This window comes from Condylura cristata, unplaced genomic scaffold (assembly GCF_000260355.1).
Source record: "Condylura cristata isolate star-nosed mole 26May11 unplaced genomic scaffold, ConCri1.0 scaffold00023, whole genome shotgun sequence".
Taxonomy (NCBI): Eukaryota; Metazoa; Chordata; class Mammalia; order Eulipotyphla; family Talpidae; genus Condylura; species Condylura cristata.
In genome coordinates this window covers 3,294,328-3,319,948 of record NW_004567124.1, presented here as the reverse complement: position 1 = coordinate 3,319,948, position 25,621 = coordinate 3,294,328, and positions in this window count along the sequence as shown.

Below are 25,621 nucleotides of genomic sequence, written 5' to 3'. Positions count from 1 at the left end.
TATCATCCTGAGATACCACTATTAGGTATTAGATTCTAGATTTTTCTTTTTCTATCTGCATGATGTGATAGATTTTTTTCTGTATATATATATGTATATATATATGTACACACACATATATGTATATATATATGTGTATATATATGTGTGTGTGTGTGTGTGTGTGTATGTATATATATATAGTGGTAAAATACATGCCACATAAAATTTAGCTAGACTCCCTTTCATTTCAATCTTCAGGCTTCCCTTAAGTATTTCCTGCAGGGCAGATCTAGGAATAACGAACTTCCTCAGGTTTTGTTTTTCTGGGAATGTCCTAAATTTTCCTTCACTTTTGAATAACCGTTTTGTTGGATATAGAGTTCTTCTTTGATTCTTTTATTTTAGTACTACTTAATATCACCCTCTATTATGGCTTCCAAAATCTCTGATGAGAAATCTGTTGAGACCCTTATTGAGAGTCCTTTATGTGTGAAGTCACTTCTCTTTTCCTGTTTTCAATCATCTTGGCTGTTGATAGTTTGAGTCTATGTCTGCTTCTTAAATGAGTTCACCTGTTGGAGTTTGTTAAGCTTCTGGGCTTAGTTTATCATCATAGGAGGTTCATCAAACATAGGAGGTTTGGGCCATTATTTTTTCAACTAATCCCACTGTCCTTTCTTATCTTTTTCCTCCTGGTAATCCCATAATGCACATGTTGGTGTGTTTGGTGGTATCTCACAGATACTTCTATGGTCACTGTCTTCAGTATTTTTTTCTTTCTGTTCCTCTGATTCAGTCATCTCAATTATCCTGTCTTCAAATTCACTGATTCTTTCTTTTGCCTTCTCAAATATGCCTTTGACTCACTCTAGTGAATTTTAAATTAAATTTAATGTCTTTTTCAGCCAGTTTTTTGGTCTCTTTTTAGGTTTTCTCTTTATTGATATTTCCGTTTTGTTTATACATAGTTTTTTGTTTGTTTGCTTGCTTTCCTTCATCTTCTTTGAGCATTTTAAGATAGTTGCTTTCAAAATCTTTATCTAGTAGGTCAGCCATCTGGTCTTTCTCAGTGACAGATTTTGTTGGTTTATTTCTTTCTCCCATTGAACTGGTCATACTTTGCTGTGTCTTTACATGATTTTCGTTGTTCTTGAAAAATGAACATTATAGTTCAAGCCTTCCCCTGGAAGTTGCAAACCTTCAAGACCCTCCAGGGTTCCAAAATCGTTACATTGCACAAATTCTTCCAGTGCAATTATTGTTTAGGCAGGGAGAGAGATTCTTTGTGATTTCTACTCTACCATCTGCCCGAAACCTTCCTTGTATAATTTATTTTTAAAATAGGACCCTCTATGTTGCTTTTAACGTCTTTTCATCTAGTCAAGTTGTCATTTGCGTCTTCAAATTTTGATGACTGAGGGATATTTTTATTGTATAATGACTCCAACTTTACTTGTATAGTTCCCTATTACTGTACCTTTTATCGATTTTCTTTTTTTTTTTTTCACTACAAGCATCACAATGAAATACGTGCATGACATACATAATTATACATAGTTTATACCTACTTTTCATATCACTTGTGTGATTATTTTGTTAGGAATGAAAAAGAAGGAGGGTTCGGGGTATATTTGGACAGTAAGAGGCACAGTAAGTACACAAAAACCATTGTGCTTCCTAGGCCCAGAGAACAGCTTTAGCAAAGCCGAAGGTGCGTCTCATGTTCAGAAAACTTCACAACTATGAAAATACCTGGCTCTGCCTTCTTTCAGTGTCTGGTCTGACCACTCTAAGCCATGACACAATACCCATGCTTCTGAACATCCGGGACCATGCAGGGTGTTCTTCATGCATCAGTTGACGCCCCCAGATTCCTGGGTTACCCCCCATGCAACTGGAAACATAAAAATCAATTCCTCTAAACCCTAAGCAGCCATAAAAGTCCAGGAAATATTTTAAGGACAATCTGCTCATGTCTTAAAATAGTGCCCAGTCAGAAGGAAACATACTCCATATGTGTCTAATTCACTTGTGCAACAAAATACAAAGATTGTAGAGCTCCACTTCCCCTCTCTTTCTTTTTAATTTAAAAGGAGCTATTTGATGTCCCAGAAACCCTTTGAGGCTTTTTATTGCCCTTATAGCCCTAACAATAAAAGATTGTAGGAGGCAGAAATTGGGCAGTTCTGGGTTAAAAAAAAAAAGGCCAAGAACGGAAAAGAATCTGGTTAGACGATAATTTCAGAATTTTGGAGGTGGTTCCAGGTCAGAGCTGTGAGAGGGGATGAGCGGGGAGAAGGGGCAAGGTAGAGGCTCTCTCTGTCTGCAGTTTAGAGGGTCCCACTCAGAAGCTGCCTGCCTTCTTCCCGTGCCAGACACCTCCAGTGATTTTAGATGAAGATCAATGAAAGGGCCCTCTTCTTTCCCCCAGTGGCACATGGTGCTGAGCTAGGGCACACAAAAGCCCATTGCAGTGGCTAACCAGGGGTGATTTGGCAAAATGTGGCAACATCTGGAGGCATTTTTGGTTGTCAGCACTGTAAGGAGTGGTGACTTTGGTATCTAGTGCCTCGAGGCCAGTGGTGCTGCTGCACATCCTGCTGTGATCAAGGAAGCTCCGCCACAGACACCCAGCCCAAAAGACAGTGGTGTCCAGGTTGAGAACCGCCAAAATAAGAGAGAAATGGATCTTCTTGGGGCAGAGGGAAGAGCGTCCATTATACTTCATGGTAAAAACAAAAAGCTATTTACTATTAAAATAAGTATAGTAAGTCCTCGGCGTTGTTGATAGTTTCTTGGAAATGGCAACACTGAGAGAAATGAAGACGTGCAAAGAAAGCAGGTGCTGGAAGAAGCCTTCATTCAGCGTCCAGCGGGAGCAGCTTTTTACTCTTTGGTGTCATAACACAAGGGCATGGAATGAAAGGATCTTATTCTGTGAACGCTGGACACCTACCAGGGGCAGTGAGGAAGGACAGCTTTCATCACTGCCCTGTCAGCCCTGTCAGCCCTGTCAGCCCACCACTCCCCTCAGCCCCTTTTCTCTGGGGTCAAGGTCAACAAAACCTCACATGAAGCTCCCCATGCTGGGAGGAGGAAGTTGTGTGGGACCCACTGGGCAGCGGTCCCAAGGGTGTGCGGGAGTCCCCCTTGAAAATCTCCGTGGTTGATTTTGTTAGGAAAGAAAAAGGGGAGGTTTGGCCCTCCCTGGTGGTGCAGCGGGTTAAAGCACAGCACTCAGAAGCCAAAGCCACTTGAGAATGAGTTCGATCCCCACCCCGGAGGTGATCCACATGGCGTGGCAGATCATTTCTGACCTGACCACTGCTCCCCTCAGCAGTGTACTTCATCAGTCTGTCATTCTGCTCCCCACTCTGTCTCTGGCAAATTCTCTCACTGCCCCTGCACCTCAGGCCTGTACCCCAGTTCTGTATGCATAAATAAATATTTTTTTTAAAAAGGGGGAGGTTTGAGGTATACTTAGATGAATAAGAGGGACAGTAAGGACACAAAGATCATCATGCTTCCTAGGCAGATGTCCGGGAAGCACTGACTGCCAGGAAGAGGGGGAGCACAGTGTCGCAGGTGGGGGGCAGGTGGAGCAGTGTAGGCCGAGAGAAAAGAGAGTCAGAGGAAGGAGTGGGGGAGCTCTCTGGAGGTCCCGGCCAGAGCTGCCACTCACAGGAGGGTAGACAAGAGACTCTGACCCCACATGGAATGGGGCTAATTGAGAGACGAGCAGCAAATAGTATAACTATCTGCATTGTCAACAGCTGATTCTTATTCCATAAAGAGCCTGTGACCCTTGTAGGATGGAATGGAGGATAGGAACAGAATCATCTAGACTGAGGGGGCTTAGAGGGGCCACTCGGGAGCAACCCTCTTCCATCCTGATCCCCGGGGAGCAGCTTGCCTGCTGTCTGGAGATTCCCAGCCGTGGGCTGGTCCTGATCTGGTTCTCCTCCCTGCCCTGCTGTGGGGCCCTTGCATTCAACACCATACTTGCCACGCACTCCCCTACTCAGGAATGGCCAGTGGAACCCCTGTGGCCCACGTCTGTCCTTGCATCCAAATTTATGGTCTCTGAATCCAATTGCTAATTCAATAAAACAAGTACTTGTTTATTTTTAATTACATACTGAAGCTGAAAACATAACATGACCTCGGACACAATTAAATGATCCAATAATACAAAAAAAGTGAATATTGACTTGACCTAGGACCTCATCACCTACTTCCCCCTCTCCGGGGATGTCCAAAATGTACCATACATGCTACATGCACATAACCTGCTCTTTCAAAAATAGGAGAAACATCTACTTTGCTCTTCACCTTGACTACATTGCTTGTAAATGTATCTTTGTGATTACTCCTTTTTGGCACAGTCTCATCGTAAGAATGTGCTAGGTCTTATTTAAACAGACCCCTGCTGAGGACTTGGCTTCTCATCTTTTGCTAAGATAAGCAAGGGCAATAAACACCTTGTACAACTCTCTTTTGCATAAGAAAACAAATTCCTGGAAGCTGAGTGGCCCAAGAAAGATAATTCATCCTGCAGAGGGACAGAGCCCACTTCCCTCCTGACCAGCCACGCGTGTTCTCATCAAAAGTTGTCATCATGCCAATCTGGTAAGTGAAAATAGCTCTTGTTTCAGTTGCCTTGCTTTGATTATGAGGCTGAGTATCTTTTCATCTGTTTCAAAATCCTCCATACCCCTTTTTTTCCATGCACTGGCTGCTTTCAAGGCCTTTGGCAATTTCTCTATAAGGGGATGGAACCAATACTTGTTGACACCAAATCACGGGACAGTTAAATCTGAGATGGCCCCTGCCTACCCTCCCCATTCTTCCAGTTTTCTCTTGTCCAGTTATCCTCTGTTCCCCAGGACCCTTCTGCAGCTCCCTACTTTCCTAGCCATGACCTGTCCCCACCACCATCTTGACCTATGCTCCCAGGCAAGGCATGTTACATGTGTGTGTGTGCTCATGTGTGGTGTGAGTGAAGGATGTGTACATCTCATTTTGTTTGCATCAGGGTTCATTTTAGAAAACAATTAATAAAAGTGATGCATGTTCTTGGTAGAACACATAGATGGTATAAGAAAGGAAGCAGGAAGATAACATTGTATGTAATTCTATCAGGTTGAGATAAACATCTTTGAGTATTTCCTTCAATATTATACCCTGCGTATACATGTCCTTTTAACAAAACTGAGATCATACTGTACAGATTGTTCTTTTGCCTTATTTGCCTACTGCTGGTATCACAAGTTCTAAAATGATTCATAAACCTCATTTGTATTAGCCAGAAATTTCTTTCATATATATAAATATTCCAAAATTTATTGAGCCTACACCCAGTTCATGGATTTTGTTTCCCTCCCTCTCCCCCCCCTTCCTCTTTCCCTTCTCCCCTTCCTCCTTTCTTTCTTTCATTTTATACCAAATACTATTTATATGCCCAAATTCTTTCCTTCACATGGATTCCTGGAAGAGCCCTTACTATGTCAAAGGGCCGAACATTTTAATTCTTCTGGATTTGGCGGTTCAGAACATATTCTTTCCCTTTCTAGTGTGTCTAGATATTGGGCAGCTGAACACCAAGAGTCATTTGCAGCTGGGATCTAAATGTGATTTAGCCTCTGAGTGTGATTCAAGCTTTTACTGGTAAAGGTCAGGGCAGAAGTGGCTTGGTTCTCTGGTCAGGAGGTGTGGACAGGTTATCATTGTTCTGGAGCTTTCTGATTAAAATACAGGCAGCTGTATGTCATCTGTTTTTTACTTGCATTGGCAGCTGGGTCTGCACTGTGTTTTGGGGACCTTCCCCTGAGAGCCCTGCCTGGGATGTGTTACTTCTATAACAGGGCGGTCCCCAGAAAGGGGGGAGATTCTAGGTTCCCTGTCCTTCCCAAAGGAGGGTGGAGCTGGGTGGAGAGGAGGGAAGTCTGGACAGGGCACTGAGGAGAAAGGAAGCAGAATGGAGAGCCAGAGGGAGACCTGAGGAAGCCACATTGAGCAGAGAGAAACATGTGAAGAAACGGTGTTTATTTCTTGGCCCTGGACTGGTTGAAAGAGATGTGGGTGAGAGCCCCATGGGAAGGTTACTATGGCAGCTTTTATCTTGATTTTGATGTTGTTCTTTTCCTCCCAGACTTGTCTGGCCACTTCTGACCCTTTTCTATTGGCCCCTGTTAGAAGGTGCTTTTGTGACAGGCTGTCAGGCCTTGCTTTGGGTCAATCCTTTTGGGTAGACTTACCCACAAGGGGATGGATAACATCGGGTATTTGATTTAGAAACTATATTTGTCTTTGTCTTTTCTGTATTGCACATTGATTGTATTAAATTTCCTTTCCATTAAAGGTCTTATATGCTGTGTCTCGATGCGGTGGATGGCAGAACCTATTTAGAAGGGGCAGGTTTGGGAGTTTAGGGGTGCCCCTCTCACTGCCCTGTAACACTCCCACCTCCCAGTGATCCTGTGAGATACTTTTTCTCCTTAGCAAGTTGCTTTCTGCTTATACTACCTGGGTGGCTTCTGTTTGTTGGACACTGACCAAAAAAATCCCTGTTTCTTAAAATGTCCTCCAGGTAGGTTGTACGAACTACTGGTCCCATTAGGTGTGAGAGGATGTGATCTAGTCTTCCAAGCCACCCTGAGAGGTAGGAGAACCGTTTTCATTTCACAAGTTCAGAAACATTAGACAAGGCCAAGGTCACACAGCTGGTAGATGCTCAAGTCCCAACAACATGACCCAGCTATACCTGATGGGAGCGCCAGGTGGGCTCAGTTGCTCACAGAACAGGAAAACTGACAAATATAATGTGGAGAAAGCTCCTGAAACATCCCCTAGCCTAAGCCAGTCACCCCCCAGCACCCCTAACACAGCTGTGACGCAACCACGTGCACTGAGGTGGACTCACTTGTGGTGTTTTTGTCCAAGTGCATGACCCAGAAGCAGTCAAGAGGAGCTATCACAAGTCAGGCCAAAATGAGGGAGAGTCTACAAAACACTGCCTGTGCTCTTCACAATGCCAAGAGCTCAAAAGACAAAGGAAATGGTAGAAACTATGACAGATGAAAGAGGCCCAACAACCAAATGCAAGGCCTGGTGCTGGATGGGACTGAAATGTTCTCTAAGGGACATGACAGGGACACTTAGCAACATCTGAATGCAGACTGCACGCCAGATAATCGGATTACATCCTTGTTAGGCTTCTGTGTTTGTCAGTGTGGTCACATGAGAAAACATCCTTGGTGTTTGAAAACACAAGCTGAAGTATCAACAGTTAAAAGTGAAGGGAATAATAATAGAATAAGTGATATGCACAAATAGGCAGATACAGAAAAAGCAAGTGTGGTATAATGCTAGACTGAGAAACCCAGGTTCAAAGCATATGGGAGTTTATTGTCCTGGTCTTGCACAAAGCATTGTTAGGTTTGAAAAGTTGCAAATAAAGTTGAGAGAAATTCCTTCCTGGCATCAATGCTTTAAGCTGTAGAGAGGCAGGGAAGAGAGGGGCTTGATCCTGCTTACCCAGGACCCTCCATGTGCTAGGCACAGATTTACATGTTTAAATGTCCACAGGACCCTGAGAACCATCATGGCTTGTGCCCATTTTACAGGCATGCTCAGAGACTGGAGTACCCTGCCTGAGGCAGCCTTCAAGTGCACTGATGCCTGGTCCCCGGGCCCACAGGAGCTCATACCGGGTCTGGATAATGAGGGACAGAGGAAACATGTAGATAGGGGTGGCAGCCTGAACACACTGTCCCTGTGGGCTCTAAGTTGGCGAAACCGGCCAGTGTAGGCCTTTGAGAGGATGCCGTGATGAAGGCAGGCTTCCCAGTTCCAGGCCTCAGCTGCTGTTTCAGGCAAAGCCTCTGAGCAGGGTTCCTACGGGAAGAGGGTGGTGTCAGAGGTGGTAGCAAGGAGAAATGTCTCCCCAGAAGAAAAGAGAATCTGGTAACTGGTCTGAGTTCCACCTCATCTGCCTTTTATGGACACAGCCTGCTCTGCCTCACTGAGACTCTAACTAATAAAACAGCAGGATAAATACTGGCTGTTTTGAGCATCCACAGTGTCACTGCACTGTTTTGAGCATCCACACTGTCATCTCACCAGCTTTTGAAGCAAGTATTCCTGTTCCCATTTTGCAAAGTGGGGCCTGAGGCTCAGGAAGCTTAGGCAGCATGCTTGGGGTTACACTGCTTGGGCAAGCAGAGCTGTGCTTCACAATTAGGTCTGGGGACCCCCACAGCCTGCCCTAGGGCCAGACCCTGACCCAACAGGGCCAGAGGCTTTTGGAGACCAGCACATGCCTCCTGTTCAGGCACTGGCGGGAGTTGAGTGCCGCGGGGCCGAGCTCAGACATGCCGACCACACTGCCAGGCAGTGGCCCAGCCAGGGCCGCAGCCAGGTCAATGGCTGCCCAGTCCAGTGCTCCCTCTGGGGGGTGGAAGATGCTGGGCCAGGCAGCACCACCTGGGACCATCCTGTGAGTCAGAAGAAAGGCTTTTCCATGGCTCATTCCCACCACTTCACCTACTTTCTCAGGTCCTTCTCCACCCTCCCTTCTCTCCATCAACACGCTCTGCCTTTCTGTTGCCTTCTGGAAGGTCAGAGACCCCCACTGAGGTGACCAGTGCCCTGCCCTCTGTGAGAAGGGTCTGCTAAAGTAATTAACTAACAGCCAAATGGAACATCTTGAAGCATCTCTTCACTGAAGCAACTTCTCCAGGAGATCAGGACATTTTACTTCCAGTGAATGAAGCTGTAATGGCAGAACTTTGGGGACTGGGTAGGTTCCTCAGGAGAACTGTTGAGAGGGAGCCAATGCAGAGATACTCTGTGGTCTGAATAGTCACAGTATCACTGAACCACAAACCACCCAATGTAATCTTCCCCAAATGGAGCTAGAACCCCCTTAAAGCATCTCCACCAGTGTCATCTGATTTGACTACTTCTAGCATCAGGGGACTCCTCACAGCCTCAGGAACAGTTTACTTCTTGAAGCTGCATTGTTGTGTAACGACTAGCATGATTCATTTGTTCCCAGGCTCTAGCTGGTCTCTCTGAGGGCCACTGATCAGGATTGACTGTGCTCCAGCTGGAACAGGTGTGCATGTCTCCCTGCGACACCATGGAATCAGTCATCCTCACCCCCGAGGTCAATTATTTGTCGCCTCTCCACATCGGCGGCAGTCAGCCTGCCTTATTTTGCCACATTGGAACAATCCCATTATAGCAGGCTCTTTTCTGGGTTACAAGTCAGCATCCTCTGACATCAGGTTGTATTTAAAGGTTCAGGGCCACGACTGTGTTCTACATACTCCAGCAGCCTTGGCCAGCCTGATTTCCCCAATAGATTCTTCTGATAATAGGTTCATCAGAGCCCCGAGACTCAGTTGAGTGCTATATGGCATGGATGGTGGTGAAAAAGGTCTGAGAGCTGGTCTCACCTACAGTGGAATAGGGCACTTCTGGAAGATACTAATTCTGCAAGAGAGACAGCAACCCAACCGTGAACAAAGGGAGGTCATAAAACCCAATTTGGTAAGTCTTTCCAGACCAGCCATTATAGGGTGTGACGCACATCAGATCACTATGTTAAGAAAGGTTTGGTTTAGGCAATACGTTCTGGGATAGCTGGTGTACACATTGGACAGGATCATTGGCATAATCAGGGAAGACTTCCTAGAGGAGGTGTCCTTCAGGTAGGTTTTGAAGAATAGTTAGAATAGTTAGATACAGAGTGAAGTTTTAGCTGTTATAACTAGAGATCAAGGTAACAATGGCTTAAACACAATGGAAGTTTATTTCTTACTCATACATAATAATAACTTAAGCAGCCCAGGGTTTATATGGCAGTTTTATGGTTTTGGAGACCCAGGTTCCTTCTGCTTCACCGCTTTTCATTCAATGAACAATTTTAGATCATATGGTCCAAGAAGTCCCCATCACTTTTCCTCCTGTCTCACTGGTAGAAATTTGTCTTGTGACTACACCCACCCCTTTCGTTCTGCTACTCAACTCATCCCAAATGGTGGGAAAATGCCTTGAAATTTTTCAAATACTACATTATTGCTTTCAGGTATCTTTCTCACACTTTCCTTATTGGGTTGACTATGATAAACCACTTGATCTATCTTTTATTCATCAAAGAATGCCTATGTGAGGCATAAGATAGGCTCTAGAATAAAGCAGAAATTTTCTGTTTAAGGAGAAGGATATGCCAGCTCCTCTTACCCAGACTCTCTGTGGGAATGAGTGAGCACACCTCAGAACAGCCGAGGTTCCTACCTGAGCTTTGGGGCAGCTGATGCTGGGAGCCACCACTCGCTCCCACCCTGCCACACCTGTTCCCACTTCTGCGCCTGCTGACACCTTGAATGTTCTTTCTTTTCTCCCTCATCCTTACAAATTCTGGCTATTCCATGAATTCAATCCAGACCCCTTTTTTCTCTGATACGCTTATTTTTTTTGACGACTCCTCTACCGAAACTTGGGCTAAGCCCAACTTATTATCAGCAATGCTTGTCATTGCAGTTGACTTTCTCCTATGATTTTATGAGGCTGAATGTTGTTTTCTTGCATAATTGTCTCATGCTCCATCTTGGATGCAGGACTGGACATGCAGCAAGGGACAGAGATGGCTTGTTGGACGTTGACAGAATTAGCCAGCCAGTGAAGGTGGTAGAGCAGTTATGATCTCATCTTCCTTTTTTGCTGACATGTTCCCAATTCAACTTTATGAGACTTTTTTCTGGAGTGTCAGCTGTGCCATTGAACTGGACTTTGAAGGGCAGAATTTTCAGAGGCAAGGAGAATGGCATGTGGGAAGGGCTTGGCAGAGGACAAGGATGTCTACAGCCTTTCCCAGCCTCCAGCAGGATCTTGGAATGTTCTGGCCTACTTGCAGTCTTCAAGGGTCATATCAGGGAAAATACACACTTTTGGGAATGTGGGCCACAAGGAAAACATAATAGAAGGCCGAGGATAAGGTCCCCTGACACAAATCAAATCTGACCTAAGGAGTAAGGGCTGGGCCTGGTGCTTGGGGATGCACATTCAGGGAGCACCTTCTTGTGTTCAGAGCAGACAGGACAGTGACCAGAGGTGGGATTCCCCCAAAAGGCCCCAGCCGCACTGGGCTTTGATCACTGTGTGATCTCTGACGGGCCACTGAACTGTGCCTCAGTTTCCTCATGTGATGAAGGGAGTTTACTTCCACCATAGGTACAAGTTATTCTCTGTGTTTCATTTTTAAAGTTGAATTATTCTATATTAAAAAGTTGGAATGTTTTACATAAAAAGGTTATATTTTATAGATATTCTTTTAAAATCCTGGAACTGCAGGGCAATAATCTGTGTAGTATTCATCACAACAACCCCCAACTCCTGGCTCCCCTTGTCTTCTGACATGGCCCCGGTGGCATTCCAGCTTGTCCCCAGTCCCAGCCCTGACCACACACTTCCCCGGGTTCTTTCCAGCAGCAGCAGCCACTGTGTGATCCAGAGTGGCAAGCAGAAAGATGTGCCACAGAGCTGTGTCTGGGAGGCCTGGGGCCTGGGGTCTAGCCCAGACTGGCTCACACCCGCAGATGAACCCAAGGGAGCCACCTCCCTCTCTGCCTTTATCATGGGTCATAGCCCTCAATAAGATCCTTTCAAGTTCTCACATTTTGTGATTATGAAAATACCATTTAGCAGAGAGAAATGGAACTATGATTTCAATGCTCTGGAATTTGGCTGCCCTGGCCCCTTGCAAACTTCATGACAGGATATGAAAAGGGGGAGACAGAGGGGAAAAAATGGGAGTGGGGCTTGGGGGAATCCTAGCTGGTGAGATTGAGTAAGTCTTTGGCTCAGGCCACCTTCTTTGGCTGCTGGCTATCGAAAGAGGCAGCCCTGTCTCCTGGTATTCCTTTCAGGTCAGTGTTTTGGAATTTCCCCAGTTCTACCCTTTCTAGAAGCTTGAGGGTTTGGGTTAAAGCTGGGTATACAAATCAAGCATTCATGAAGGTCAATGCAGAGCCAAATTCCCAGTTTGTTCCCATCAAGAACAGTTCTAGATGAGGGCCCAGGGGGCCAGGGAAGAGTGTCGGGTCACCCTATGCAGCAAGAGGGGCCGCCTGGAGACCCCAGACTGTGTTCACTCCTGCTCTTTTCCTGACTGGACCTCAATTTCCTTGTTTGTCAACTGGTATTAAAATGAACAAATAGAGCTGTTCTCTCTGTCTCTTAGAGACCGTTAAAGAACAGAAGCCATACTCTTGGAGAAGAGGTGAATGCCCATAAAGGGGGTGTGGGACTTTCTGGGGTCTTCTCCATGATTTCTGCATCACATTTTCTCTGGGATGCTGTCACTTGTCTAGGACAGTTGTCGGGGTGGAGGGCAGTGCTGCCTGTTCAGGCTCAGGGAGACAGGCACCTCCCCACAGAAACTACAATCAGAGACCCCATAGCTGTAAACTCCATGGTCTCCTCCTCAGTATCTACACTTCCTTGGCACACTTAACAAGAGAGGCTCCTGCTCACCAACAAGAAGGTGAGGGTGCAGGACCCCCAGAAGAGGGCCCCAGAATCCTGGCAAGACTTGTCCTCAGAGCTCTCTGAGGTGGGTAGTCCTTGGCAAGTCCATGGCCAGCATGAGCTATAGAAGCCTAAAGACTTGTGGAGGCACTAACACGTGTGAGTTTACAGGCATGTGGACAGGCCAGCAGGGGAAGTATAGAGACCTAACTTCAGGGAGGCCTAGGCAAGCAACCACCTTCATGACCACTTCCTGGGTGAAGGTCAGAAGGCCACAACAGACGACCACAGTAGCCAGTCAGCCTCGGGACTCATGGGCACATGTGATTGTGAGAAAGCGATCTCTGCTGGGCTGGGTCTGGTCCCAAGCCTGCATTTCCCTGTGGTTGAGAACTGACACCCAAGTCTTAGCTATAGGAGGTGACAGAGCACCCCCTAAATGCCCAGAAAAGAGGAAGTACTCACACCCCATTTTGCTGATGTATGACTTGCCAGCATCCCTAGCCCATAAAAACTAGGGCTGGGACTCACAAATATAGTTCCTCTGGTTCTAGACCCAAGCTGTTCCCCAAATATTACAATTTTAAAGAATTTGAGCTGTGTGCAGTGCAGAACAAAATCAGATCCATCCAGTTGCTATTATTTTTATTATTTATTGATCTCCGGGCTAGTTCAAAACAATTTTGCACCATATTGTAAAATATGTAGGGCCAGTGACAATATGTCTTAAAACAAAGTGGCAAAGTCAATGTGTTGGTGATAAAAAATAAAGGCCAAGGGTAGTTGAAATTGAAAGGTGACTCTCCACCTAGAGCTCCACCATAGAAGGTTCTGTGGGACATGTACATTTGCCTGAATTCCTCTAAAACAATTAGTAACTGGATAGATACAGTGAAAATAAAATGAAATAGTTAAACAATGCCACTATTCACTGATATTTACTTGTGTGAGGCATTGTCGAAACACCTTACTTTTTATAAATAAATGTTTGTCTTAGAGGAATTTTGAATTTATAGAAAAGTTACAGAAAGAGGTCCTCTCCTCCTCCCCTGACTTCCCCAAATGTTAACATCTTCCCACATTCTTGTGTATCAGTAAAAACCAAGAAAATAGTGTTCGTCTATTAATATCAACTCAACTATAGACTTGACTTTACCCCAATGCTCTTTTCTCTTTTTCTTCAAATTTTATTGAGTTGACATTTGTTTACATATCCACATCATTTTGGGGTGCAGCACCCCATCCGCTTCCTTCTCTGTCCCTTCCCCCTCTATCACATCCTCTCCAGTAACCAGTATTTTTAGAGTTCAAGAATTATTTCTGCTGTGCTTTGCCTGTTTGTTTTCTTTGGTTATTTCTGTTCCACAACTGAGGGAACCCCTGTCCCTTACTTTCTGGCTTATTTCACTTAACAGAATCACCTCAAAATTTGTTCATTTTGTCCAGAAGGCACTATTTCATCTTTTTAAATAGGTCAGTAGTATTCCACTGAGTGAATATATTTTACAACTTCTTTACTCAGTCACCTGTCATTTGGGTACTTTTGCTATTTCAGGATCAAATTGAGTACCATGTTGAAAGGTTTTTACTTTCTTTTGCTTTTACCTTCCCTTCCTCCCCTTCCTTTTCTTTCTTTTTTCTTTTTTAACTTGTCATCCTTATAATAATAAGGAACCTACATGTGAAAGGACAGTTTCTGACTGCCCAAGGACACATTGCTGGGAAGAGCATTGCTTGGTTCAGCTCCAGTGTGCCTGTGCTTGACCTCCATGTTGGGTGGACAAGAATGGAAGCAGGGAAGCAGGAGCTTCCTGGAGTGAGCTGGCTGCACGTTTCTTGCAGGGAGGAAAGAATGAGGAGTAGACTTTGGGTTTTCTCCTAAAGAAGATGGGAAGGGGCTTGCGTCCTTCCTCTCCTCAAGCTCCTCCCTCCTCTGCAGAAGGAAGGTCTCCTGGGGAGCACTCCAGCTCAACTCATCTGAGAAGTCGCCCTTCCCCTTGAGATGAAGGAGTCCTTGTTGTCTCTGTAATACAGAAGTAACACTTGTATACATAGAAAAAAAATCAGAAAATGTAGTTGAAGTACTCACAAATCACCCAAAGTCTATTTCTATGTGTTATGTTGTGCAGGTATCCTGCTTTTTAACAGAAGTGAAATGGCCTGTGTTTGCTAAGCTGCTTTTTTCCACGTAGCAGTATATCATAAACATCTCTTTTATATCCATATGCATTTATGTAAAGATTTATTTATTTATTCATATAGAACTGGGGTACAGGCCAGAGATGCAGAGGGTGAGAGGATTCACCAGAGACAGAGTGGGGAGCAGAACAGGCAGATCGACGAAGTACACTGCTGAGGGGAACAGCGGGTGAGACAGGAGAGGTCTGCCACACCGTGCGATCACTTCCAGGCCCAGGGATCAAACTCCCCCCTACACAGTCGCAGCCAGCTCGCAGTGCTGCACTTTAACAGCTGCACCACCAGCCACCAGAGAGAGCCAGCACGTACATACTGTAATCCTTAAAGAAGTCCATTGGGTCGATGTACCACTATGAATTCAGTCGATCATCTCTTGATGGACTATATGGTCTTCCTGATTCTAGGGGTTCAAATATTTGTGGCCATCCCTTATTATTCCATTGAGGTGGATCCCCAGAATGAATTGCTGACTCCAGAGTCGAGCACCTGTAAGAGTTTTGTTTCCTCTCCGGAGACAAAACTTGCTCTCTTCCCTGCAGACTTGTCCCCATGGAATATTACCTCTTCCTTTTTCATCTTTGCTAAGAGCTTATCATTACTTTATTTTGTGTTTATTGTATTTCACTGAGATTGAAAAATAGTTCCATGTGTTTCTTGGCTACTTCTGTTTCTTCTGTGAATTGCTTGTTCATCTAGATGGACCTTTCTGTGTTTGCTTTTGCTTTCTCATGCCTGGAGGGAGCAATTCCTGGCTGAAGTGATGGCTATGAGTGGAGCCAGGATGTGGGCATTCTGGCTTCCAGAGATTTCTAAGGGAATCAGCCAGCTGGCCCGAAAAACTCTGGGTGTGGAGGCACTGGCCTCCACTCCCTACAGAAGGATGGGTGGGAGAGGTTTCTCTAGGGAGTCTTACAGGGAGAATGGACAATGATTTGCCTTGATGGATGCCTGAGCCAAAGGCTTCTGGCAGTTTCTCTGATCCCCAGATTCCATGAAAGATTGGAAATCTGGAAACCCCATGAGCCTGTCAGCACCAGACATGACTAGGAGCCTGTCTGTTTTCCTTTCACCTTTCTCTGGAATTTTCCTGGACCTCAAGGTAGAAACATCATAAAAGATCTTCTAGCATGAAACAAGGCACTCAAAAAAGGACAAAATAAAATCAAAGATGAGCACATAGACTATAGCCACACTGATGCACTCATCAAAAGTGACACATATCTGTGTGTTACAGCTAAAAACAAAGTGGATATACTTGTCTTTTTCCTAGAAATTCCCTTTCCCAGAATTGTTCTACCAAAGAATGGTGACGGGGAGACGAAGGTCTTCTTATCTACCTACTGTTCTGCAGAAGGGAAAACTGAGGCCCAGGCCAGGCACAAGCCTGACACACCCAGCAAGTGGCTTGTGGTCTCCATGCTGGTTGGACAAATCGGAGCAAATGGCGCTTGGTGCTGGAGTTCTTGCCGCTACTCACAGGCTCTTCCCTGTGATGTCTGGTTTCACGGGTCAGACATTGAAGCTTCTTTTGCCTGTAGTAAATATTCTCTGATTGGAAAGAAAACATCAAAGAACAGGTTGTATTAACAGATGTATAGCCAACGGAAAGGAAGTCCCATTTGCTTTCACCTCCTTCATAGGTCAAAGTTTCAACCTGCTGGAAAATTGTCCCTTTTCTCTTTCATTATAGACACACACACACACATACGCGCGCGCATTAAAGTATGAGATCTTTCCACCTTTATATGCAGCCACTTCAAAACACACACACCACACAGAGACAGAGGGACAGGGGTCAGAGAGACAGGTTGGTGGTCCCAGAACTGATATCAAATACACTTTGGAATCTCTCCTGCTCTCCAAAAAACCTCAAGCCTTTCCTCTTTCTTGGAAGAGTGCAACAGGGTGGTCCCTAGGAAAAGGGGAGGTTCCAGGTTCCCTGCCCCATCCAGGGAAGGATGGAGCTGAGCAGGGAGGAGGAGAAGCTGGAGTGGAGACTGAAAGAGGAAAGGAAGAGAATGGAGAGGAAGGAGACCTGGAAGGAGGAACATGCGCAGAGAGACGTGAAGAAGCAGCACTTGCTTCTTAGCTTTGGAGTGCACCAGGGACTTGGAGGACATGGACGGAGACACTCGAAACAGACGTGGGTGAGGGACTTTTGGGAGGTTCCCACTGGCAGGCTTTATCTTGGTTTTGATTTACTTCCTGTGGTCCCAGGCTTGCCTGGCCCCTGCTGCCCCTTCCTGATGGGTACCATGAGAAGGTGCCATAGACTTGTGACAAGATTTAGAGCCTCTGCAGTCCTGGTTTGGACCAACCCTGTTTGCCTGGGCATGGGTAAATTTGGGTGTTTTGTCTGGAAACTATTTATCTATTCTTCCCTATCCCTTTATTCTCTTTACTGCACACTAATTGTATTAAAATTCCTTTCCATAAAAGAGCCCATGCATGAAAGTATGTTTTGTCCTGATGCACTGAATGCCAAAGTCTATTTAGAGCAGGTGCATGTGGGGATCTTGGGGTATCCCTTACCCTGCCTGATAACAAGAGGAATGCTGGCTTTATGGCATAACTAGCCCCATTCCAGAACATCTTCCTTTGGGTTCTCTCTTTTCACTCTGGATGTCCTCAGCAGTCTCCTACCTACCATCCCAGGGACACTTTCTCACTGAGGGACTCAGATGGCTGTCGCACTGCTCTGTGAGGGAGATGACCATGCCAGGTCATGCCCCCTCCACAGCGAACATGCCACGGGTGTGAAGGGACTTCACCACTAAGCACATAAAAGTCAGAACCTCCCTGCCACATTAGGGGTGTGGGTGGGTCTTCGGGGTGGTGTGCTAAGCAGAAACCTCCCCCAGCTTTTTGTCTGGATGGTGCTGGGACTGAGCTCTGGGTGATATGGAGGCTGGTGAGACCCTTCTAGCCAGCCTCTTGATGCTCTCCGACTCCCGATACCTTGCATTAGGTGTGAGTAACCCCAGGGCAGCCCCTCCCTCCACCTCAACACAGCTCCACGATGTTGCAGATAAAAGACAAATTCACAGTGACACTGGAAAATAAGTCCATGGGCAGACAGAAAACGCAGTCCCAGTTCACAGGGAACTCCCCCGCTCTTCTCTTGAACTGCCGGGAGCTGCCTTCCCCTTCCCAGGGCCCTGGTTAGTCCTGCCAACCACGTGTCTGACTGGTTGGTCTGCTCAAGAAATCAGTCTTAGAGTTTGTAGCTCACTCTCGTCTGTCTCCCAACCAGCACCTCTTTACCTTTCTCCTCAGTATCCCAAGAGAGCCGGCCAAGTTCTTTCTTAATTTGCTGATCTCATTCTGACTCTTTTTTTTTTTTTTTGATTACTTACTTCCAAAGTGGTTTTTAATTCAGCTGTTTTACTCACTTTATAGTTCTTTCATTTATTACCCACCTCCCATTTTCGTCACCCGCTTATTTCGTCTTGAAATGTAATATACACTCTGTCGCTGAGAATTTCTGCTTCTACTCTCAGCAGGTCAAGTCTTCTACTCCATGGAGCTCATTGGGTTAGGTGGACACGTTTCCTCCTGTATCTCCAGGGTGTGGGACCCCCGCCTCTATTCTCGGGTGGTCTGTGCTGGGATTCACAACCCCTGCCTGGTCTCTGGGTCTCTAAGCGCTCGCCTTGGCTGTTACGGCCTCTCCCTTCTGGCCCTTAACCTCAGCTGTCTGGTAAGAGAGGCACTTCCCAGAATGCATTGCCTCATATTACCCTGATTTTCAGCTTCCTGCAGTTGTTTCTTTCCCAGTTGTAGACAAGATGGTGACAAAGGAAGGCATTGCTGAGATAAGGAGAGGTAGCAAGACTACTTCAAAGAACAGGTCTTAAAAGATGGAGAGAATGGGCTGACCTCATTTCTGGTGGGTCTGACCCTGGGACCCCTGCAATGGGATAGACAAGGAAAGCCCTGAGAACATCTCTCATCACTTCCTGGTGGGCCTCTGTTGGATGAAGGACTTGCTGAGTAGGTTAGGCAATATCACAGGTTCCCTTTATCTGTAATCCTAGACATAGGAGCTATTCATTGAGACATTTTAGAGGCAAATTGGTGGGCGGCCCTTCATTATTTTGAACTCAAGTTTCATACACAATTTTTTTTTAGATTTACTTATTTATGCATACAGAACAAGGGTACAGGCCAGAGATGCATGGGCCGTGAGAGGATTCACCAGAGACAGAGTGGGGAGCAGAACAGGCTGACTGATGAAGTACACTGCAGAGGGGAGCAGCAGGAGGGTCAGGAGAGGTCTGCTGTGCCATGTGGGTCACCTCCGGGGCGGGGATGGAACTCATGAGGAAGTGGCTTAAGCTTCTTAGTGCGTGCTTTAACCCGCTGCGCCACCAGGGAGGGCCCTGATACACAATCTTATTGCACACTTACCATGTAATCCCCTGCATAGTTCTCCAACCAAAACTTCTGATTTTCACTTGGAGTACAACCCTCTCCTAGTTCAAGTGACCTGTGTAGGTGCTGGTGGTAGAGCACATGACCTTCGTCAATCAGCACTTCAGGTTCTGGCCTGTAAATAGAAGCTGATACAATCAGAATAAGGTTCTGGACTTTTGTGAAAACACCTGGAAAAAACTCAAGTCCTTGCATGAGACTTGAGAGAGAAGGCTTGTGAATCACGCCTCCGATGGCACCCAGAGGACCACAAGGAACCCCCTGATCCAGCCTTGTCTCAGGCTGATACACTTGGACTTTTAGCAATGAGACCCAATAAATTCTCTCTTAGTTTAAGCCCATTTGAGTCAGATGACCAGCCACCTGAAATAGAAAGAAGCCATCATTGCTGCAAATATGATCATAGGCCTGGGGGGATGGCAGTGGGAAGGGGACTAACTTCAAGGACAACCTATGTGCCTTTGGGCTACAGTATTGCACATTTCCCTCTTTATGTGTTTTAGCTCATTGCGGTACATATCTGTGAGCAGCATTTTTTTTTTTTTTTCAAAAAAGAAAAAAAACAAACAAGGAAAATGCCCAGTAGATATCAAGGATTTCTTTCTTCAGTTTGGAAAGACAAAGGGGAGAAAGTGACCCGTGTGTGTGTCCCTGTTGAACCCCTGAACTCGATTACATGCCTCTGGGGGGCACTCAGGGCTGGCCTTATAATAGACATCTGAGGAGTTCCCCTTAAGCTGTGCGAGGAAATCCTTTCTGAAGCAGCAAGACACAAGCTTATGCAGCTGTTCTCTCCAGAGAGGGTACAAGTTGAAAATAGAAATGGTTTCAAGAGGTTTGAAACTTCCCTGAATGGCAGATCTCTTGCAGAATTGGAGGGGGTTGGGAGGGCGTGGTATGTGTGGGGCTGTCTCTGGCTTTGGGATAGGTGCCCTGGAGGCCTGCAAAGTCTCCCTGGGGGGCAAGCCAGGGCTACCAGCAGGGCAGGGCACCAGCATCTCGCTTGCTACACCCAGGACCTATCGATTCTTTGCTCATCTGGGATCCAGGAAGGCAGGCAGCGCACTGCCCATGTTCCTGCCAGTTCGCAGGGCTCAAGAAAGCACACGTACTCTAGCACTGGTCGTCTTGAGTGGCTCAGAGGACAAATGAGGCACGTGGAAGGAGGAAACCCAAACCCCGAGTCACGCTGTCAGTCATGGCCACAGGTGGAGAAGGTACCAGTGGCACTGGGTGTGACCTCATCTGCACATCCAGGCGTTAACCTGGCATCAGCGGGGTCCACGATTGCCCTGTGTACATGGCAGGGGTTGAGTTTGGAAAGTCATGCAAGATGTGTGTTGCCCATGGGACATCTGGTATCTAAGCGTGTTTCATTGTATTGGGATTTTTGAAAGGAGCAGGGAGGAAATGGGTTTGTAGCAAGATTCATTTGGGAAATGATTTGTCTAGGTCCCAGTGCTCTCTTGGAGAAACATGATGTATCTTAGTATATTCCAGGCTCTGGGAAGTCCAGGGGCAAGGGCCCGAGTGGAACAACCACTAATTTGGGGCTGTTTCACCCACAGGCTAGATGGGCAGAGGGTGACTGCTCCATGAACTGGGGGAGCTGGGACAGGGACCTCATTGGGAGAGGCAGAGCAAAGGGCAGGGGTGAGTGGACCAGCCAAGGAGGCAGTGCCAGAGAGGCCCCAAGCAGTAAGGTGGCATTCAGAACTGACCCTGGCTCTTTGGGCTGTTTCCAGCGTGGAAGCCAGTTAGATGGGTGCTGGCCATGGCCCTTCCTGCTCTGAGGGCCTGGGGGTGGTGGGGGACAGGTATCTGGCTGCTTGTGCTTGTGTAGCTGAAGCCTGGAGCCATCTCTCACAGAGACTCACATGGAAAAGGACTCAGCTGTTTGGTTGGGGGCAAAGCAAAGCTATAAAATCCATGCCTTACCTTCCAATTCACAGGAGATAATGAAGTACACACTTTTCTATAAATCGTTAAACCTTTGACTTAATCAACAACACAAGCCCTGCTGAATGTCTCCTTGCATGTTAGGGTAATTTGAAATAGCTTGAAGCATATCACCACACTGTCCTTGATAGTGGTACCTGCCCTTTCTCCATCTTTACTCTCCCACCTCAAGGCACAGTCATCATTGCAGAAATGCAAAGAGACAAGCAAATGTGTAGCTTTGAGTTTGAGGCAATGGTTTGAGAGTCTGGAAGTCTTGCCTTTTGAGCACCCCAATCTTGAGCAGGTAGGACTTGGGTGCACTAGTATGCACTTGGCTAACACCCTCCTTCCCCCACAAGCCCAGGTGAATTTAATGCTTCATTAAGCAACAGAAGAAGAGGTCTCAGAGGGAAAGAAGCTCCTGACCTGGGACTCTGTGGCATCCTCTGTGTTTCCAAATCCTGAAGTTGTGGAAATACTAGAATCCCCTAATAACCTGAATATCTGGCAGCAGAGATGACAAATTCCTACACCCCAAGAGAAACTTCTTAGAGGGGCCCCAGTGTTCAGTAAGTGACCTGCAAACCAACAGACTGACCAAGGGCCCAAGCTGCATGGTGAGCCCTGCCTCTAGGGTCACATGGGGAACAGCTTGCTGCTGGTTCCTAAGAGCCAGCAAACCTGAAGGGCTTCCTGCTGGGGGTGGTGAGGACATGACAGCAGATGTCATCGAGGACCACAGTCCAGAGCAGCAAGAATGAGCCCACGAGGGGTGACCTCCCCCAAGTGCCAGATGGGCAATGCTCAGCTTATAGAGCCAGTGTGGACCCTCTAGGACCAGATGTGCTCCCCTGGGTGCCCTGCCAAGGGGTTTCCCCTAACCTAACTAGGTGCAACATCTGGAAAGAGAGGGGAAATACCTTAAATTGAGTGAAACGGAGCTCAATCAAAAGCAGAATGGGTTTCACTTGTAGGAGTGTAGGGGAACCAAATAAGGAATCAGAGAAAAATAATTTTAATAAATTTAAAAAACAAAATTAATAGGCAGCTACTAATCAGAGACACACTGCAGGGGAGGGGGAAGGAGAGGCATCAAAACATAGCAGGGAAGAGCACAAGGGACTATGGTGATGGTGCTCAGTGAACTGGTGGCAGAAATTTTACAGGAAATACACTTGAAAGGAGAAAGCATGCACGGTACAAACAGGAAGAATGATGTAATATAGACACATATGTATGTATGTATGTATGCATGTATGTACACATATACACACACACAAGTAATAATAACATTTTAAAAAAGAATGGTGAGTCGAGGGAGAAATTAGCTTTTACTTTTTTTCCTCCCATCTGAATGTGGATTATGAAATGCTTTCTGATAGAATACAGTTAGAACTAATTCACGGCATTTTTAAAAGGTATCTTAAGCCTATGGTGATGACCCATGGGTGATTTGGTGATGGGAAGCCCATGGAGATTAAAACTGAGATGGAAAAAGGCACAAAATGATGTAAAAAATAAACTATGATATTAAATAAATAAATAAATCCACGTTTATTAAAAAAAAAAGTATCTCAAGCACCCATCCCCTTGAGTTATTATCAAATCCTATCTGACGTTGGTTTCCCAGACCCACCCCTGGGTCAAAGTTAAGCTGACAGGAGGCGCGCTGTAGTGATTGCTGCACCACAGAGCGGCTGGGCAGCCTGTAGACCCGCTGGTGGTCTCTGCTCCAGCCCACTGTAGCTGAATGCCCAGGAGCAGACCCGGCCCTTGCCGAACCCTAGTCTCTAGCTGTGCGGTTGCTGTACCCCTCTTGTTCCTGGCCTGGTGACCCTAAACTCTATAAGAAAGGGTGCTGAGTCCTTTGCAAACCCTAAATCTCTGCCTGGGACAGTGCGGCTTCAGTCAGATCTCCCCTAGGGGTTCAGTTTCTTCATCTGTAAAATGAGGCCACTGCTCTGTTCTGTCAGGAGTTACAGCTCCACGCAGCCAGTGTCTGTCATGCGAAGGCGCCTTCCCTGTGGCATCTTGGGGCACCTTCATGACAGCCCTGCCGGTAAGGGCTGAGCTCCAGTTTGCAGAAGTAGAAACAGGTTCAGAGAGGGCAGGGCCTTGCCAAGTGCTGTTCACGTAATTGTCTCATCTGAGTCTCCACAGATTATGATGCACACCATTGTTTATTTATTTATTTTAATAATATGATAGCTTATTTTTACATCATTTTGTGCCTTTTTCCTTCTCAGTTGTAATCCCTGTGGGCTTCCCATCACCAAGTCACCCGTGTGCCATCACCACAGTCCAGTGCATTTCCCTCGCCCCACTGTTTTTGATCCCATTTCGACTCCACCCCCATAAAATGTCTCTGATATATAGCTGTTCATTATTCTGATTATTTTATCACTTGCTATGAGTGAAACCATCTGGTATTTTTCCTTTTCTTTCTGGCTTATATCATTAAGCATGACCTCTTCCAGCTCCATCCAAGTTGCTACAAAAGACATGTGTTTATCTTTTTGGCTGCTGAGTAATATTCCACTGTGTATATGTACCATGTCTTTTTAGTCCAATCATCCACTTTTGGGCATTTTTGTCTTTCCTATTGCAAACAAAGCAGTAATAAACATGGGGGGATGCACACCACTATTTTTATAAATAATAAGTAAAAGGAAATACCATTTGTCATTGCAAGAGGTTCCAGGTTGGAAGACATTGTTTAATTTCATAGACATCAACTATGTGAAAAGCAGGTCTTACAGCCGATAGTCACCCAGGTGGGAAATGGTGGACTGAGGTGCCATCCCAGGCCTGACTGAACTCAGAGCTCATGATCCTAATGTTGTCAGGCTGCCACATACTGACGTGATGTGAGATTCAAAAGAGACACAGGACAAGACAGGACTTCTCAAGGGGTGATGTACTGTGCAGACCCAGAAAGGGTAAGTTGATAGATGGACTGGAAGAAATTCCTTTTGCCTCTTGCAGTAGCTAAATCTCCACTGACAAATTCTCAGAGAACTTGAGTAGGGGTGGAGTTTGGGTAAAAGTCTGTCACAACGTAGAAAACAGACTCCTTGCCAGTAGTGTCTGATGCAATTTCATAAGCTAACTTAGGCAACTGTTTGGCTTAGCCCAGAACCAATGCACCCTCAGAGAATCAACTCCCAACCAGTGTTGCAGACTTGTTTGAGAGCTGAGGAGGCTACTGGTAAAAAGAAATGGATTAGAACAAAATCCAGAACACTGTCCATGTTCCCCAACAACTTGCTGTGTCCTGAATTTGCAGCTTCAGGAGACTCTGGGGCCTGTCTCTCACCTGCCAGTCTCCTTGAATGGGGCATTTCCTCAGGCCCCGTTCTTGCCTGGGGACATGTCCAGTGAAGTGGACAGCAAGCATTCACAGACCCTGGAGACAACCTTTGCTGGGAGACCCTCCTCCAACTCAGATGGAGTGTGAGTTTGAATTTTCCCTTAGATGGGGTTCAAGTCCCTACAGCTTCAGACTTGGGATCTAGACCTCCAGTCACCCCTCATGGAGTGCCCAGAACAGCTATACCCACTCTGGGCCTGGCGCTGTCCTCTTCTGACTCCCTGACCTCCTTCTCTGCCAGATTCTGAGGTGGGCACCTTGCATTACTGAGTATTACCAATCTGATTGACATCCACTGAGTATAATTGGTCTCAAAGCCTCAGGGACCTTATTTCATCAAGACTTCCCAAAGCTCTCTGATGGTGGAATTATTAGCACCATAATGAAGATGGCAGTTGAGGCCCAGAGAGGCCTCAATAATGTGTCCAAGGACCCCATGTGTCCACCGCCCGTGAGTAAGAGTGCTCTTCACCATGTCTGTGCACTTCGGCTGGAACAGAGCCTGGAACAATGTGAGCACCCAATAAATACTTGTTAGATGATAGAATGAAACCACCTTATGATGATAATGCTGACAAGTTTGCTCGGAACTAATTATTATTTAATTTTATTCATCTGAGCACCTGCTTGTGCATCCATTGTGACCCTACATAGGAAGTGGGTTCCAGGCAACCTAGCCTGTAACACACACTCACCTCCGCTTTAATGACCCACCTGCAATTGATATACTGCTAAGTAGCATTTCTTGTACTAGGAGATTCTATTTCCACACTAGCAGCAAATTTGACCTTTGTGTCAGCTGCCAGCTGCTTATAATTCTGACAGATGCAAGCACATTTCTGGGAAGCTGTAGCCACTCAGAACTTTGCAGATCAACAGGCAACGCTGGCAGCTTTGGTAAGATTGATCGACCCTCGAGAATCCCATTTACAGCCCTGACGGAGCCTTGGTTTACCACGGCCTGGGCACTAATGACTTCGACAGCTCCCATCTAAATCTGTCAGCCAGGGCTGGTGGCGATATTAAAGAACACTCTATTTATACGAAGCAGCAATTAGAGGAATGCTCGCTAGTGGGGTACTGCTTCCAAGTAAATCCCTGGCCTTCCAAATGGTGTCATGCTTGTGGTTATTTTAATCCGCTTGGAATTTCAGGGATATT